We start from the raw sequence: 14,178 nt of genomic DNA, 5'->3' as shown, positions 1-14,178 counted from the left end.
TGGTAACAACAATAACAATATCCTCTGCACTGATATCTGACTGAATACTGTCGAGTTGTGGGTACTAAAAGAGTTCCAGACAATTTTTGAGTTGGCAGACTCATTATGTCTGTTTGGTCACAGTAGAGGGGATGATAATAATATCACGATTTGTAAACCAATATCCTCATTGAACAAAAGAAAAAATAACAAATAAATGCCAAAAAAAATTTTTGGATCATACAGGGTGACCACGAAATTCATGATCCTGACCAAATAAAAGTTTTAAATATCACACAGACGTCTTCGGTGGTGTCAGATGTTTTATTTATGATATAGGATGACCCCAAAACTCAATGTTTACTCTCAGATAAAAGTCTTCGATGGTACAGGATCTGCCATGACACAGGATGACCTCGAAAGTCAGATGTCCCCTTTAATACACAGGGTGACCACTATTCATAAACTAATATCCTGATCATATAGAAAATATGATTTTGACGTGATATTTTGTAAGTCAAAAATTAAAGCACAAATTTTACAAAAGAGATGGAGGATTTATTTTTTTTCTAACACGTCTACAATTGTTTTCTGACTCCAAAAAATTATGTATTGGAAAATTAAGGAAAAAAGTACAGGGTAACATGTAATAAATTATGGAATTTTTTTTTTTAATTTTCTCCACTGTCGTTTTCAATACATTATAAGCTTAAATATTTCATACTGAATATCCAGATATAATGCAAATTTTCTAATAATAGGGATTCACTATACATGAACGGTGTTTGTTACACTGTTGAAAAGGAACCACTGCTTCGTGAACAGGACTAACCATATAGACCAGTTTTTATTCATGGGGTTTATGGAAGAATATGTCACTGAAAAGGTTTCAGTTCATCCATATTTGAGATATCAAATTACCGGTCGTTGTTCTTTATTAGGGGGGTTGAAATCACAATAGTTGCCAGACAAAGGATGAAATAACAGTGAAATGAAAAAGAGAAAAAATATCTCTGGAAATAAGCATGGAAAGATACGTGTACGTCGACATGTAAGTCGTTCATCCAATGGACAAAACCAAAACGAAATAAATAAAATAAAATAAATTGACAAAAAATTTCAGTAGAAATACAATTTTGACAAAATTTTCTATAGAAATAAAATTTTGACAACATTTTCTTTAAAAATAAAATTTTGACAAAATTTTCTAAAAATATACAATTTTGCCAAAATTTTCTATAGAAACAAAATTTTGACAAAAATTTTCTATAGAAACAAAATTTTGACAAAATTTTCTATAGAATTAAAATTTTGACAAAATTTTCTACAGAAATAAAATTTTGACAAAATTTTCTTTAAAAATAAAATTTTGACAAAATTTTCTAAAGAAATAAAATTTTGACAACATTTTCTTTAAAAATAAAATTTTGACAAAATTTTCTAAAGATATACAATTTTGCCAAAATTTTCTATAGAAAAAAATTTTGACAAAATTTTCTATAGAATTAAAATTTTGACAAAATTTTCTATAGAAATAAAATTTTGACAAAATTTTCTTTAAAAATAAAATTTGACAAAATTTTCTAAAGAAATACAATTTTGCCAAAATTTTCTATAGAAATTCAATTTTGACAACATTATCTAAAGAAATACAATTTTGCCAAAATTTTCTATAGAAATTCAATTTTGACTACATTTTCTATAGAAATAAAATTTTGGCAAAATTTTCTATAGAAATAAAATTTTGACAAAATTTGCTAAAAAAATTTTTGCAAAAATTTTTTTATAGAAATACAATTTTTATTTCTGTAGAAATAAAATGTTGACAAAATTTTCGATAGAAATAAAATTTTGACAAAATTTTCTAAAGAAATACAATTTTGCCAAAATTTTCTATAGAAATAAAATTTTGACAAAATTTTCTATAGAATTAAAATTTTGACAAAATTTTCTATAGAAATAAAATTTTGACAAAATTTTCTATAGAAATAAAATTTTGACAAAATTTTCTTTAAAAATAAAATTTTGACAAACTTTTCTAAAGATATACAATTTTGCCAAAATTTTCTATAGAATTAAAATTTTGACAAAATTTTCTATAGTAATAACATTTTGACACAATTTTCTATAGAAATGAAATTTTGACAAAATTTTCTATGGAATTAAAATTTTGACAAAATTTTCTATAGAAATAAAATTTTGAAAAATTTTCTATAGAAATACAAAATTTGACAAAATTTTCTATAGAAATAAAATTTTAACAAATTTTTCTTTAAAAATAAAATTTTGACAAAATTTTCTAAAGAAATACAATTTTGCCAAAATTTTCTATAGAAATTCAATTTTGACAACATTTTCTAAAGAAATACAATTTTGCCAAAATTTTCTATAGAAATAAAATTTTAACATATTTTTCTATAGAATTAAAATTTTGACAAAATTTTCTATAGAAATAAAATTTTGACAAAATTTTCTATAGAATTAAAATTTTGACAACATTTGATTTAAGAAAAAAAATTTTGCAAAAATTTGGATTATAAATAACAATTTGCAAACATTTTCTATACAAATAAAATTTTGACAAAATTTTCTATAGAAATAAAATTTGGAGAAAAAATTTCTGTAGAAATAAAATTTTGACAAAATTTTCTATAGAAATAAAATTTTGACAAAATTTTCTATAGAAATAAAATTTTGACAAAATTTTCTTTAAAAATAAAATTTTGGCAAATTTTTCTAAAGAAATACAATTTTGCCAAAAATTTTCTATAGAAATAAAATTTTGACAAAATTTTAATTCTATAGAAATAAAATTTTGACAAAATTTTCTATAGAAATACAAGTTTGACAAAATTTTCTATAGAAATAAATATTTTGACAAAATTTTCTATAGAATTAAAATTTTGACAACATTTGATTTAAGAAAAAAAAATTTTGCAAAAATTTGGATTATAAATAACAATTTGCAAACATTTTCTATACAAATAAAATGTTGACAAAATTTTCTATAGAAATAAAATTTTAACAAAATTTTCTATAGAAATAAAATTTTGACAAAATTTTCTTTAAAACTAAAATTTTGACAAATTTTTCTAAAGAAATACAATTTTGCCAAAATTTTCTATAGAAATAAAATTTTGACAAAATTTTAATTCTATAGAAATAAAATTTTGACAAAATTTTCTATAGAAATACAAGTTTGACAAAATTTTCTATAGAAATAAATATTTTGACAAAATTTTCTTTAAAAATAAAATTTTGACAAATTTTTCTATAGAAATAAAATTTGGAGAAAAAATTTCTGTAGAAATAAAATTTTGCCAAAATTTTCTATAGAAATTCAATTTTGACAACATTTTCTTAAGAAATACAATTTTGCCAACATTTTCTATAGAAATAAAATTTTGACAAAATTTTCTATAGAATTAAAATTTTGACAAAATTTTCTATAGAAATAAAATGTTGACAAAATTTTCTGTAGAAATAAAATTTTGACAAAATGTGCTAAGAAAAAAATGTTTGCAAAAATTTTTGATTAGAAATAACAATTTGCAAACATTTTCTATACAAATAAAATTTTGAAAAAAGTTCCTATAGAAATAAAATATTGCTAAGAAAAAAAATTTTTGCAAAAATTTTTGATTAGAAATAACAATTTGCAAACATTTTCTATACAAATAAAATTTTGACAAAAATTCCTATAGAAATAAAATATTGACAAAATTTTCTATGGAAATAAAATTTGCAAAAATTTTTTATAGAAATAAAATTTTGTAAAATTTTGCTAAATTTTCTATAGAAATAAAATTTTGCTAAATTTTCTATAGAAATAACATTTTTGCAAAATTTTCTAGAGAAATAAAATTTCGACTAATTTTTCTATACAAAATAAAATTTTTACAAAATTTTCCATAGAAATAAAATTTTGAAAAATTTTCTCTAAAAATCCTAAACAACTGTCTTCTCATATGTTTTGAATAAAAACCTTTTGCATAGGAGATTTTAAACACTACAATATTTTAAAAATTAAATAAAATTATCTTTGGTCGAGAATATTTCTATATCAATTGTAATTTTTCATGCCCCACCTGTGGTGTTTACTCGTAGTTGGACTATTGACCATAGACTAGGATTAGCTGTGTCATTATAATTAACACTGTGTATCAACTTGTCACTGCATATTCAAATGTGTTATTTATTTAATTATTAAAACCACAATTTTGATAATTGCGTTAGTAATTCACTTGGGGAGGAGAAAGAAATTTTTGGTATTAAATAACTACGGCTGCCAGAGATTTTTTGTTCGCATTTGTTAGTTGGCTTAAATAGAAATTATTTCGTTTAGTTTGTGGTTTTTTACAAATATTTAGGGAGAAAAGTTAAAAGTCATGTTGGGGAAAAAAAAATAAAAAAAAATATTAAGAATTATTGTCAGGGGAGTAGTTAAATGTATGGGAAGATAGCGGTTGGAACTTGAGCCAAATATATTCTATCAACATTTGAAGAAAATTTAAAAAAAAAAGTAATTTTTAAAAGTTGTATTTCTATAGAAAATTTTTGCAAAAACCTTATTTCTATAGAAACTTTAAAAAAAAAATATTTATATAAACAATTGTATTTCTATAGAATTTTGTCACAATTTTATTTCTATAGAAAATTTTGGCAAAATTTTATTTCTGTAAATTTTGTCCAAATTTTATTTTTATAGAAAAATTTTGCCAAAATTTTATTTCTATAGAAAATTTCTATGGAAAATTTTGTCAACATTTTATTTCTATAGAAATTTTTTGTAAAATTTTACTTCTATAGAAAATTTTGTCAAAATTTTATTTTCATAGAAAATTTTTGCAAAACTTTATTTCTATAGAAAATGTTTGCAAAATTATATTTCTACAGAAAATTTTCTCAAAATTTTATTTCTATAGAAAATGTTTTCAAAATTTTATTTCTATAAAAAATTTTCTCAAAACTATATTTCTATAGAAATTTTTCTCAAAATTTTGTTTCTATAGAAAAATTTTCTCAAAATTCTATAGAATTTGGCCTGGGGACTTTTTTTTAATGTCTAAACAATTTTGAATATAAGTTTCTTCTAATATAAAATGCTGTCCCCCAGAAAAATCCGCAAGTTTTTATTTTTTTACACCTAATAACCAATTCCACAATATTGTTGTTTACTTTTAGCAGCTATTAGCTAGTGCTCAGCACTCAAATAATTTCATTATTTATTTGGTCTTAACATTGACACTTTAATCGGAAATGCTGATTGTGTGGCGTAAAACTCACGTTGAGTTCTTATGAAATTATTCAATATTTCATTGAACGAAACGACGATTTTGATGTTTGTTTTTTATTTTTCTGTCTTGCAATTGAGAATGCGAATGCAAGTAATTTATGAGACATTTGTAATGGAGATCATTGAATGGTGACAAAATACTTGATTGGCTTACGTAGTTTTTGGTGAAATTTGTTTTTCGTTTTTGGTAAAATCTCCATGGGATGGTAGTCATAACAATTTATGTGAAGGAAAGTTGTTTTAAAAGTCTGACCCAAGACACAAGAAAATTTCGAAGAAATTTTATTTAATTTTGAAAGGGATAAGAAATTCTTATGTGTATTTTAATCTGATTGTATTATTCACTTAATCCTGTATATTATGATGTTTTCACAATTTTTTTTATAAAAAAATAATAAGTTTTTATATAAAGGGGAATGAATGTCCATTCTAAAATACCCAACAAACAATTTTATCATACAACACCAACGTGAAACAAAATAAATATAAATAAAATTATTTTAAAGTGAGACCCAAACAAAACTAGGCGCCCGAGCATGGCACACTTATCACTTACTGATAACAGTGTCAATAACGAATTACTTTGCTGCATAGAAAAACTTCACATAAATGGAATATAGGAATCATGACAATTTTGAGGAGATAAAAAAATAATATGATATAAAAGCTTACAGCGAGATAAGTTATTAATTATATTTTATTAGTTAAGTGTAGGAAAATATTTAATGCAGTGTGTCCTACTATATGCCGCACTTCATCACATTCGACAATACCGGCTAAAAACCCATCCCTCTTTCCTCGGAGGGATGGAACCACTTTACTTATTTACTTTTGAGGTAGACGGACCATGGTTGCCACTCGATCTGTTATACAAAATACTCTATCAAAGTTTGGAGAACATTTCACCAAAAAACTACCAAACAAAAAATCTTATTTTGCAAAATTTGGTTTCTATAGAAAAATTTCTCAAAATTGTAGTTTTACAATCGAAATTTTATTTCTATGGAAAATGTAGAATATTTTGTCAAACTTTTATTACTAAAGAAAAATTTTGCTAAAATGTTACTTCTATAGAAAATTTTGTCAAATTTTTATTTCTATAGAAAATTTTGTTAAAATTTTATTTCTATAGAAAATTTTGTCAACATTTTATTTCTATAGAAATAAAATTTTTATCAAAATTTTATTTGTATAGAAAATTTTGACTAAATTTTAAATTCTATAGAAAATGTTGTCAAAATTTTATTTCTATAGATAAATTTGTCAAAATTTTGTTTCTATAGAAAATTTTGTCAAAATTTTATTTCTATAGAAAATTTTGACAAAATTTTATTTCTATAGAAAATTTTGACAAAATTTTATTTCTATAGAAAATTTTGACAAAATTTTATTTCTATAGAAAATTTTGACAAAATTTTATTTCTATAGAAAATTTTGGCAAAATTTTATTTCTATAGAAAATTTTGTCAAAATTTTATTTCTATAGAATATTTTGTCAAAATTATATTTCTATAGAAAATTTTGTCAAAATTTTATTTCTATAGAAAATTTGATGAAAATTTTATTTCTATACAAAATTTTGTTAAAATTTTATTTCTATAGAAAATTTTGTCAAAATTTTATTTCTTTAGAAAATGTTTTCAAATTTTTATGTCTATAGAAAATTTTGTCAAAATTTTATTTCTATAGAAAATTTTGACAAATTTTTTTTTCTATAGAAAATTTTTTCAAAATTTTATTTCTTAGAAATTTTGCTCAAAATGTTATTTTTATAGAAAATTTTTGGTCAAAATTTTATTTTTATAGAAAATTTTGTTAAAATTTTATTTCTATAGAAAATTTTGTCAAAATTTTATTTCTATAGAAAATTTTATTAAAATTTTATTTCTATACCAAGTTTTGTCAAAATTTTATTTCTATAGAAATTTTTTTCAAAATTTTATTTCAATAGAAAATTTGGTCAAAATTTTATTTCTATAGAAAATTTTATCAAAATTTTATTTCTATAGAAAATTTTGTCAAAATTTTATTTCTACCGAGTTTTGTAAAAATTTTATTTCTAAAGAATATTTTGTCAAAATTTTCTTTCTATAGAAAATGTTGTCAAAATTTTATTTCTAAAGAAAAATTTTGCCTAAATCTTACTTCTATAGAAAATTTTGTCAAAATTTTATTTCTATAGAAAATTTTGACAAAATTGTATTTCTTTAGAGAATTTCGACAAAATTTTATTTCTATAGAAAATTTTGTCAAAATTTTATTTCTATAGAAAATTTTGACAAAATTGTATTTCTTTAGAGAATTTCGACAAAATTTTATTTCTATAAAAAATGTTGTCAAAATTTTATTTCTTTAGAAAATTTTGTCAAAAGTTTATTTCTATAGAAAATTTTGTCAAAATTTTATTTCCATAGAAAATTTTGTCGAAATTTTATTTCTATAGAAAATGTTGGCAAAATTTTATTTCTATAGAAAATTTTGTCAAAATTTTATTTCTATGGAAAATTTTTTTCAAAATTTTATTTCTATAGAAAATTTTATTTCTATAGAAAATTTTGTCAAAATTTTATTTCTTTAAAAAAGTTGTCAACATTTTATTTCTATAGAAAATTTTGTCAATATTTTAGTTCTATTATTAACTTATTCTGCTGATAAATACAACAGAATAAGTTAATAAGTCTACGACACTCAATACGTTGCCTCACAAATACTCAAAATACAAATAATCAGTGAATGACGAAGAGATTACTTTGTTTTGGAGTAATTATTCGATATTCGTTCGATGTTTTATAAAAATTTATTGATAACATGACCACCAATCAGTAAGTAAGTTATGGGCACCTCAATCCCACAATAGAATGTAAGAACTTTATGATATAGTACGACTAGTTCAATTCTATGTGACGCAACTCCAGATACTACAGATTGTAGTATAACGATAAGGAATAACTACAATTAATAATCTATTGTCTTTAAAATAATATACAGTAAAACCTTTCACTTTGGAAGCGGACACCTCTCAAGTGTGGACAATTTTTTCGTGGGACATTTGATATATTATTACATTAAAAATAAACTGTCATAAGTGTATACAATTTATTAAACTTTTAATAAAGTTTTCAACAATCAGCTGATTACAGTTTACTACCTTTACTATGCTACCGTTTCATTATGCTATCGTTTCAATAATGCTATATTTATTAGCCGTACTCTATATAATTTCTCTCCCTCTCTCTATGGTCACTCTCTCACATACCTCACTTAACAAAGCTATGTTATTTGTCTTTTATAACAGCTATGATGTTATTAAAGCTGTGAACTTTCCTACCAGCAGCATATTTCCATAATCTTAACCAAGATCTGAATCATTAGAAATTTCTTTAGTATAATTTGTTTTTGTATCAAATTTATTGGCACATTCCTGCATTGAACAAGTCCCCCCTCAATTCATTCAAATACTTCATCAGGTTGTTGCCCACCATACACACCCCGTATATACATACATACACACTAACGTTTTGGAAACACTGGGACCTGTTTATGATTAATTAATTAAAAAAATGCCGTTAGTCTAGCATGGATTCGACGTCATCAACTTACCTTAACACCAATGATTATTATTTTCTACAACTGCTTTCCTCTCGAACAAAGATCAACAAATGTTTTGTGTTGATGACAACACCAAGCGAGAGTGCGAGGGAGATTGAGTGGTTGGGAGAAGGAGAACAATAAGGTGTTTGATTGTGTTTTAACCGCAAAAAGTAATCCAATTCCGTGGTGGTAAATGATGTTGATGTTGTTCTTGTTGTTTTTGCTGTTAGTGTTGTTCACGTAGTGTTAATCTCATCGATTTGCATTAGCAATGATAAAGCCGTGTTATTAGAAGCAGACAAGTGCCCAAGAGCACTATTTTTTTTATCAGTTGTTTTGTTTGTTATTGTTGTTTTTGGTATTTGCAATTTACAATTGTTTTGTTTTGTTTTAGCGCAGTTAGACTGTTGATTCAGAATGGTGGCTATTATTATGGGTAAATCTGGGTATGTGGGTAGCATGTATTTGGTATTTAGTTTATTGGTTTCTATAGATTTGGCAAGTTTTGTAGTTGTTTTTTATTTTAGTTCGTTATATGTTTTTTTTGCCTTGGTTCACCTTTTGGCCGGATTTTAAATGAAATTAAACGAGAGAGGTAGAAAAAAAGAGAATGAGAAAAAAATTAAACATTGTTGTTGTTGTTATTATCTTTGGTTTATTTGCATTGTGAATGTGAATGCGAATGCTAATTGGATTAACACACATAACTTGCAGACCATCAACTGGTGTGTTGGTGAACAAAATTTTCATAGAGAAGATTTGATAAAATGATTTAACATTTCTCCCCAGCCGTTTGATGAGTTTCAAGCGGCATTTTACTAAGAATAGCCATGGGCCATTAATACACCACACAGCATAACTTCACCGCAACAGTTTGTTTTTTGTTGTTGTTTCTGTTTTAAAGAGCGTCCATTAATTATCAGCCTGAAGCATGGAATTTTAAAAATTCCATTTTTGTATGGGCTATTACACAAGAAAGTTAACCGTTTAGGATAATTTTGCATATGCATGGTTTTGGGTATATGCTAGAAAGAAGTAAGATACCAAAAAGGGTGGTGGGGGCAAGCGAGTTTTAGAGTAGATCTGTCGACGTGTACACTGAAAAAACAGTGAACCCACCAGGAAGAAAACTTTTGATTAATTTCAGAAAATTTTGAATATTTTTAGAAATTTTTAACTAAACATTATTACACGCGCTGGCATCGCGCCGATATCACAAAAATAAGTAAATATTTTTCGACAAATTCAAGAAAATTTATTAGACATAAATAATTTTTTTCACTTTTTAAAGAAAATTTTGTAGTTTGAGGGAAAAAATTGGAGTGCAAAATTGCAAGAATGTCTTTAGTGACATACGAAGTTCACAATGGACGCTTTTGTAGTAAAATTTACAAATTTGATGAAATAATGAACTATTTTATGACAAATACAAATTTAGTAAATCTCTGTCCTTAACTTGTGTATAATTTTTTCCCGTCTTTTAGTTCATTTAACTAACGTACGCAAAAAATTATTAGAGTAAATGAAACTTTCACCAAATATAATAAGTTCATGAACTAAAATATAGTTAATTTGGCTTTAGTGAAATAGTGAGTTCACTTTTTTTTAGTGTAAGGGGAGAAGATCCGATCCAAACTAAAGGCCTGTACTAAGTTCCTGTTTTCAAGTTTCAAGGTTGCTTTACCTTGTTTGTTTAAAGAAAAGATTTATTTGATTCATTGCACCAGTGTTACCATATGATTTTTGAACCTTCCCCCCAAATAATAAGAAAAGCCCGTAAGCATTTGAAAAGGTAGCAAAAGCAATGCTAAAGGATTCTTGTTTATATTCAGGAACTTGGGTTAATTTCTCGCAACTTTTTTTCTACAAATTTAAGCCGGAATTTTTCGAAAATTGTTCTAAAAATATAATATATTACGTTGAAACGAAAATCCTAATTAATATATGTATGCCTCAATTCGCATACAAATAAAATCCCCATATAAATTTCAGCCTACAGTGTAGCATCTTTGGATGAGTAATAAGATAATTAAGTTAAATTTTATCCATAAAATCACTAAGCCATTTTGGAAAATAGTATTCCCTTTATAAGTCACTTAATTTTCACCCCTGCAACAACAACACACAGAGATGGAATATGATCACCTCAAACATGTTTAAAAAAAAATGTTATTTTTGGGTGGTGACCATGTAACATGGTTTTCGCAACCATGTTATTTTCTCGGAAATCATGTATCTGATTTCGGCAAGCAGGTTATATTTGACGAGAAAATAACATTTTAGTGACAAACATATTACATGGTCACCATACAAAAATAACATTTTGCTCTTAAAACATGTTTGAGGTGATCTTATTCCTTCTCTGCGTGTATTAATACTATTGGTAAGAATTCGACCAAACAATACAATCAATACATAAGTCGACTCATAAGAGAGCCATGATCATTCTCTTCATTGTCCAAAGGTATCAGTAATCCCCCCTATCGCACCAAAACATAAGGCGTAAAATATATTTTTACCCCCAAAAATCCCCCCAAATAAATGTAACCCCTAAAAATCCCCCTATACGTGAAAAAACACTAAAATTTGGGAGGATAGCCACCAACCTGGCAACACTGCTTTGGACCATTACCTCCAAATTATGTCAGATTAAAAAAATCCGATTCTTTATTTTACATTTTCAATTTTGGCTTGCACCTGTGAAACACAGTATCGGACTTAACCTAGAGTAGTTCATTATTCTATGACATGATATGCAACATTTTATTCCTTTCTAATGGAATATCCCATACACATGTTTTGTGAGTCTGCAACAAAATTTCATTCAGACACCATCTTCGATCATTTCCAATTTCTCCGACCGGGTGAGTGCGTGTACATGTACATAAAACATGTGAAACTCGTTTATCTTCTTTTGTATCTTTTGAGTTATTTCCTTTTGTTGTGGGTTTTCTAGATCTTGTCTTTCTCTCTCTCTCTCCATCTCTCACTGTATCACAAAACGATTGCTTTATTTATGCACATAAATGTGTGTTGCCTTAAATTGCATTTCGAATTTGTTTCCCCCCTTCTATTACTTTTGTTAATGTTGCTATTTTTATCTTCTTATGTTTTTGTTTTATGCATTTCCCATTTTTTTTGTGTGGTTTATGTTTGCATTCTAGACTTCCTTTTTTTTGCCTACTTGCACAATATACATACATACGTACAAAATTTTGCATTTGAGAGGAACTGTTAAAAGTATTAACAGCTCAACAGCATCAGCCATTTAATATATCATACGTATAAAGGCAAAATCACACCCACATACATATCTAAATACAAGGGAGCACATGGTCATATGCAATAACTGCATTCTCTTGCTCTCTACTGGATTCTGTTCTCTCATTGTCACTGGATTCCCTTAATGTTGATGTCTTTTTAATAACAACAGTGAATTTCTCTTCTGTTACTAACGCTGGAGGCATATACCGATGCTATGCAATACTGCTAAAATGAGAAAGGAACTTGTTGTTGTATTGTTGTTTGGCTTTTGCACGTTGTGCTGTTTGTTTTTGTGAGTTTGTTACATATATTGTTGTGCACTACTACCACAACTACTACTACTATTAGTAGTAGTAGCAGTGTTGGTAGCAATAGTGGCTGTCGGGCTATTGTATAGCATTGCTTCCCTTCGATATTTGAGCTGTTGAATAATTCCTTTCATACAAATCCGGTTTTATGAGTTTTAAATAAAAACAACAACAAAACAACACTCACTCTCCAGTGTATAAACGTACCAAGAAAAATAGCTGGAGTAAAAGCAACAACAACTACAACAAAACTGAAATAAAAACCCAAGAGCAAGCAATCAACCCAAAGCAGCATTAACAACAGAACAGCAACAACCACACAATATTCGAAGGTATTTCTCTGGCTATACAAATATACATTGACTGACATACAGGCCCGCCACAGACATTACATCCATCTAGCCAGCTATCCCTCCATATATGCATAAGAAAACCGGGGAAGAAGGCAAATTTCAAACAAGGAGAAAAAGAAAGAGAAAAACGTTCTTTTCAAAAGAAATATGAATAAATTTGCATATTGATGAACTGGTATTATTACGGAATGTTGTAATCATTATCGAATTCGATTTTTTGTTGTTATTGTTGTTTTCTTTTTTGTTTCAAATACGCAATTCCCAATTTGAAAGATTTGTGCTGGTCAATAAACCGAATGTGTGTGATGCTTTTGTTTGCACTCAATTGTCTCTTTGTAATGAGTATTCAATAAAAATGTCACAACATTGCGATTGTGAGTTGGAGGAAAGGGACAACGAAAACGACAATATCTTCCCAATGCATTTAAATGAAAGATTTAAGATAATCGAGACTTTAATTTTCATTTCCGTTGATTATGAAAAATTTCAGAGTTTTTTTAATAGCAAAGCGGAGTTTTTTTTTTAATTTGGACCAATTGACTCTATCGACTTTAGTAGTTGACCAAAGGCTGTTTTTAATTGATTTGTCAGTAAAACTCATATACAATACCCTCTAGCATTAAACCCACACAAATTACTTTAAGTTTACTCTCGATTTATTTATTGATTAATTATATTTACAATAAAATTATAAATATTATTGTAAGCTTTTTGACTGCTAGGATCTTAAGCTTGCTCTAGAGGTCATACAGGATTATAACTTTATATGAATGATATTATTGGATAATAGACCTAACTTTTCGGGTTGTGGACTTTTTGAAAATTCGACTATGACCTTTTGAAAATTTTACAATTTGAAAAATTCGTCTTTTCGAAAATTTGGAAAAATAGTAAAATCCCGTCTTTTTTAAAATCTGGTCGACCTTTTCACAAATTATGAAAGTCGATTTTTTCACCTTTTGAAAATTTGGAAATGTCGACTTTTTGAAGTTTTAAAATATTGGAAAATTTTCGGGTTTTCAATTTGTGGAGTTATTCAAAATTTGGAAAAGTCGATATTTTCGATTTTTTTGACGTTAAGAAAATTTGGAAGAGTTGACTTTTCGAGTCGGTTTGTTCAAAATTTGGAAAAACCGATTATAAAATGGCGACTTTTCGAGTTTTTGAAAATTTGGAAAAGTCGGTTTGTTCAAAATTTGGAAAAACCGATTATAAAATGGCGACTTTTTGAAAATTTAGAAAATTCGACTATGACCTTTTGAAAATTTGGAAAATTAGTCTTTTCGAATTATTGAAATTTTGAAAAAATCGACTTTTTGACTTTTTGTATTTTTGGAGCTGAGGTTAAACCGATTTTTTTGGGGTATATCATGTGTAGCTAGTATTC

At 26.1% G+C, this 14,178-nt stretch overlaps 1 protein-coding gene across 4 annotated transcripts in view; it reads right to left on the bottom strand.

Annotated features, from left to right (window-relative positions):
- LOC142228023 (uncharacterized) overlaps nucleotides 1-14,178 on the bottom strand; it is a 177,348-nt gene that overhangs the window by 158,389 nt on the left and 4,781 nt on the right. For 2 of the 4 annotated variants that reach the window (XM_075298285.1, XM_075298286.1), the window contains exon 2: nucleotides 8,876-9,424. The exons of the other annotated variants lie outside the window; for them this stretch is intronic. The gene's annotated coding sequence lies outside the window, so the exon portion shown is untranslated. The remainder of the gene's footprint in view (nucleotides 1-8,875; nucleotides 9,425-14,178) is intronic. 4 annotated transcript variants of the gene reach the window in all.

This window comes from Haematobia irritans, chromosome 3 (genome assembly GCF_050003625.1).
Source record: "Haematobia irritans isolate KBUSLIRL chromosome 3, ASM5000362v1, whole genome shotgun sequence".
Taxonomy (NCBI): domain Eukaryota; kingdom Metazoa; phylum Arthropoda; class Insecta; order Diptera; family Muscidae; genus Haematobia; species Haematobia irritans.
Note: the sequence above shows the minus strand (reverse complement) of the source record. Positions and strands in the feature narration are given on the sequence as shown.